General features: G+C 37.3%; 1 long non-coding RNA gene across 1 annotated transcript; it reads left to right on the top strand.

Moving 5' to 3' along the window:
* Positions 1 to 2,500: 2,500 nt before the first annotated feature.
* On the top strand, positions 2,501 to 3,302 carry LOC134325843 (uncharacterized). Its single transcript, XR_010014375.1, has 3 exons — positions 2,501 to 2,587; positions 2,786 to 2,866; positions 3,033 to 3,302. It is a non-coding gene; the product is annotated as an uncharacterized LOC134325843 (long non-coding RNA).
* The last annotated feature ends 2,350 nt before the right edge of the window (positions 3,303 to 5,652 follow it).

A 5,652-nucleotide genomic window follows, 5' to 3' on the forward strand; every position in this document is an offset into this window, starting at 1 on the left:
AGGCAGTGACAGCTTTTCCATATATTTTTGGACTGTGCCTGTGGGAATTTATGCCTATTTGATCAAAATAACACTTGTAAGGTCAAGCACCTATACAATCAACAATCTAATGTGACAGGTGAACCCAGACCATCAAAACGTCTATATATACACACTGATCAGCCATAACATTAAAACCACCTTCTTGTTTCTACACTCACTGTCCATTTTATCAGCTCTAGTTCTACAATTACTGACTGTAGTTCATCTGTTTCTCTGCATACCTTTTTAGCCCCCTTTCATGCTGTTCTTCAATGGTCATGACAGGACCACCACAGAGCAGGTATTATTTAGGTGGTGGATCATTCTCAGCACTGCAGTGACACTGACATGGTGGTGGTGTGTTAGTGTGTGTTGTGCTGGTATGAGTGGATCAGACACAGCAACGCTGCTGGAGTTTTTAAATATCGTGTCCACTCACTGTCCACTCTATTAGACACTCCTACCTAGTTGGTCCACCTTGTAGATGTAAAGTCAGAGACGATCGCTCATCTATTGCTGCTGTTTGAATTGATCTTCATCAGTGGTCACAGGACGCTGCCCACAGGACACTGTTGGCTGGATATATTTTTGTTTGGTGGAATATTCTCAGTCCAGCAGTGACAGTGAGGTGTTTAAAAACTCCAGCAGCGCTGCTGTGTCTGATCCACTCATACCAGCACAACACACACTAACACACCACCACCATGTCAGTGTCACTGCAGTGCTGAGAATCATCCACTGTCCAAATAATACCTGCTCTGTGGTGGTCCTGTGTGGGTCCTGACCATTGAAGAACAGCATGAAAGGGGGGTAACAAAGCATGTAGAGAAACAGATGGACTACAGTCAGTAATTGTAGAACTACAAAGTGCTTCTATATGGTAAGTGGAGCTGATAAAATGGACAGTGAGTGTAGAAACAAGGAGGTGGTTTTAATGTTATGGCTGATCGGTATATAGTAAAAGCAATTTTTAAGGTGGCATTAAAAATAATTAATAACAGAATTAGAGTACAATATGGCTAAAAGTATCCGGACACCTTACACTGAGCTTGTTAGACACCCTGTTCCAAAACCACGGACTGTGATATAGTGGCACCACCACCCTCATTATTTATTTATTTTGTTTGTTTTTGTTTATTTATTTATTTTGAACAATGACAGCCTTTCCACACATTTTTTTGGAATGTGCCTGTGGGAATTTATGCCTATTCAGTCAAAATAACACTTGTAAGGTCAGGCACCCATGCAATCAACATTCTATGGGACAGGTGGAACCAAATCACCAAATTGTCCTTATAACAAAACAGGGCTTTTATAAAAGGAAATCTATAATAAAAACAATATTTAAGACAGCTTTAAAAATAAATACTAACAGAATTAGAGGACAATTTGGTTAAAAGTATCCAGACACCTTAGAATGACCTTGTTGGACACCCTGCTCCAAAACCACAGGTGTAAATATTTAGAGTATAGTATTAAATAATATGACAATGACAGATTTTCCACAAGTTTTTGGAATGTGCCTGTTGGAATTTAGGCCTATTCAGTCAAAGGAACACTTGTAAGGTCAGACACTTTAATAGGACAGGTGGAACCAAACCACCAAAACATAACAGAGATATTGTAACTATAGCGATCACATTGCATTAGTCAAGCATTCAGACCTTTGATGTTCTCTTGGTGTATATCACATAAGCCACAAGAGTCTTTCTGAAAACCAAGTGATCTCTCTACACAGACACATTTTACATCAGCTTACGATCCTGAGAAGAAGGCATGTCTAAATTCTTAGATAGCCTAAAATGCTTCTAGAGAGGTGTCTTAATTCTGAGTGATAATCTGACTTAATAACGAGGGAGCGTCCGACGTTTCCTCAGCGCTGAAGGCAATCCCAGCATTCAGTGCGGCACGACTTTTCTCACAAAAAAACTACAAACATGGTGAACGAATGCAAAGCAACCAACAGAGTTCTGTTCAAATGTAAATAAATTCTCACTGATGTTTAATTTGTATAAAGGTACACAAGTGTCGTTTATTTATAAATTCGGGCTCGTCAGGAACAGTTTAACCGTTTTTGGTACACGGTGGGAGACGTAGTGCTGGCGTGCTAGCGGGTTGTGCCGCCTCAGCCTATCGGTTTGAACAGCCTAAGGCTAACTGTGTTAGCTTAGTAAGTAAAAACTGCGTTGATGTAATCAGCGTAATCTCTGTCTAAGTAGAGCGTCTAAATAATCTGACTTATGAGTTCCAGGTCTTATTAGAATACTCTTTACTGAGGCAGCTGATCACGTAAATAGTAGGCAGCAAGGCAGCTCACTAGGTTTTCAGACAGACCCAGTGTCTCACAATTGCTCTATTCAAATGAGCACGTCTGAACATTGTGTGTGTACAATTTATTAGCATTCAAAGAAAAAAAAAATTGCATTTCTGAAATGTGAGTTTCAACCCTGAACCATTTTTTCTCTTTCACAAAAGATGCAGGATCGTTCAGTCCATCATCAGTAATGGATAAGAGTTGAATGGTGTCCACTTAGCACGGCAGATATGACCTGGATCGTACAACAGTGTACGTATGAGCTGTGTGTGTGTGTGTGTGTGTGTGTGTGTGTGCAAGCATGCAGTCCTTGATGTGTTTAATACTGCTGAACTGATCCTGGTAATGACTTTAAATGTTTATATACTGTACTTAGCTCTCTAATGTCTACAGTATATACTTACAATCCTAGTAACCACATAAAGTATTTTTTTTCTCCCATTTGCAAAGTCCCAGTTTGGAAATTTACCCCCATGTGCACTGTACTGACCTCTAATGCTTGGACGTCGCCCTGTCTGTTCTGAGGGACAGGTAAAGTAGCCTTTGTATTCTAAGAGAGACTCATCACGTATTGAAGGACAAACTTATCTCTGTGTATTCTTCAGCCACTCATACACTTAATCCTTATATACACCCATCCGGCATAACATTATGTCCACCTTTCTAATATTCTGTCCCCCTTTTGTTACCAAAACAGCCCTGACCCATCAAGACATGGACTCCACTAAACCCCTGAAGGTGTGCTGTGGTATCTGGCACCAAGATGTTAAGAAACTCCAGTGACCTGAACAGAGTCCTGACCTCAGCCCCACTCAGCAGCTTTGGAATGAACCAGGACATCAACTGAGGCTTTCTTGATACAAATGCTCTTTTGACTTAATGGGCACAAATTTCCACAGATATATTTCAATATATAGTGAAAAGCTTCTCAGAAGAGCGGCTGTTGATCTAGCTGAAATAAATCACATAGAGGTCAATCTGTTTAAATACCAGCTGTTTTTTGAAAAGCTCATGGTCAGGCGTCCAAATATTTTCTGACTATATAGTAAACTTGCAACCTCAGGATCAATGGTTGACTTTAAAACAGAGTTTAAACAGTATGTTTTTTTATTATTATTATTATTATTATTATTATTATTATTATTATCATTACTTTACTATTATTATTATTATCAGTATCATTATTATTATTAGTAGTAGTATTGTTATTATTGTTATTATTATTGTTATTATTATTATTATTATTATTATTATTATTATTATCAGTATCATTATTATCATCATTAATATTATTATTATTATTATTATTATTAGTAGTAGTAGTAGTAGTAGTAGTAGTATTGTTATTATTGTTATTATTATTGTTATTATTATTGTTATTATTATTATCATTATTATTACTATTATCATTATTATTATTATTACTATTATTAATTATTAATTATTATCATTATTAATTTTATTATTATTATTATTATTATTATAATTAATGTTTAATTGTATTTATTTATTACTGGACACAAGACAGGAAGACACAGGGCACAGAGTTGATTGAATTACTGCATATTTTACAGAGATGCAAGTAAACCAACCAGCAAACATCCGTTTGGACACAGGGAGAACATGCCAAACAGTTAATGGGATGACTCTGTATGTTCCAAGAGTCTTTTATATGCGTAACATGCCTTTATTTAACACTGGCTTCTGACGTTAAGGCCTGATTTATGGAGCGCTGAACAGATGGTTGTCTGTCCAACAGGTCTGTACAGGACTTTTATGGAGTGACCGCTGGGTTTATTCTCACCTCCCTGACCAAGGCCTTTTTGCCTGGAGGCCAAATTTGACTGGACAACCATCTTTAGGAAGTGGTGATGAGGTAATTTACACTAGCCCACTAGTGCTGATCTGGAGATCCAGTGTTCAAATCTTAGAGGTGCCATCAAATTTTGGGAGGTGCACTGGTCAGCACTGGTCCCAAGACTGGATAAAAATATAAGGGTTGTGTCAGGAAGGGCATCCACAAGGTATGTGGACCAGATTCACTGTGGTGACCCCAATACATATGGAAGAAGCTAAAAGAAAACAAAATGTTGTCAGGAGTCCACTGTGGTTCTGTGAACACTCGGAGCTTTAGATATAGTTTTATATTCCTGCTTTGATCTGATCTTGCCATCAGATTGTAAAACTTTATAATTTCTACAAACATTTAGTTTGAGATCAGTTCAGTTTGGCTCAGTTCTGAGCTCAGAGTAAAATCCATCATCATTAGTAACTCTGGGTAAAAGCATTAGTCAAATAAATGAATGTAAATATTTTTATTAGCGTTTTGCTCACACTTGCTAGCGGTGCCCGTCTAGACCCCAGAGTTGTAATAAGTGAAATTATGGGATGCACATGAGGGGCGTCTCTGCTTGGCATGCACAGACAATAAAAGCCCAGTTCTTGATTACCATTAGTGGACTTGGCAGCCGTCCACGGTGTGTTATCTACTTCAGAGGATCAGCAGTGCAGCTTTGGGGCGGCAGCCTTCTAATTTGCACATATGGAAAAGCTTTTTCTCGCCATTCCACCACCTCTGTTGTGGCCAGATGGAATTAGGGAGCGTTCAGAAGCCGTGAAGGCAAACACATCAAAAAGAGAGCTGAGGAGAGACTGGCTTAAGAGTTATTATTATGTAGAGTTGTTATTTATTAATTTGTTTATTTATTATTACTAAATATGCAAAAAACACTGACTAATAATAATAATAATAATAACAATAATAATAACAATAATAATAATAATAATAATAATAATAATAATAACAATAACAATAATAATAACAATAATATACCATACCATGACCCCAAACCAGAGAAAACGCTGGTAAAACTAACTAACTAACTAGTTTAATTAATTAATTGTTTTTATTTGTGTTTTATTATAAATTTATTTACTATTTACTATGAATAATATTTAAATAAATAAATAAACATGCATACATATATACTGTATATACACACATAAATATTCATACACACATACATACACACAAATACATACACACACATAATCACACATACATACAGTATATACTGTATATACACACATAAATATTTACACACATACATACACACACATACATATATACATACTCACACACACACACACACACACACACACACACACAGATCCTGGGTTTGATCCCCAGGTGGGGCGATCCAGGTCCTTTCTGTGTACAGTTTGCATGTTCTCCCCGTGTGTGCGTGGGTTTTCTTCGGGAGCTCCGGTTTCCTCCCACAGTCCAAAGACGTGCAAGTGAGGTGAACTGGAGACAC

This window comes from Trichomycterus rosablanca, chromosome 13, assembly GCF_030014385.1.
Source record: "Trichomycterus rosablanca isolate fTriRos1 chromosome 13, fTriRos1.hap1, whole genome shotgun sequence".
In the NCBI taxonomy this organism is placed as follows: domain Eukaryota; kingdom Metazoa; phylum Chordata; class Actinopteri; order Siluriformes; family Trichomycteridae; genus Trichomycterus; species Trichomycterus rosablanca.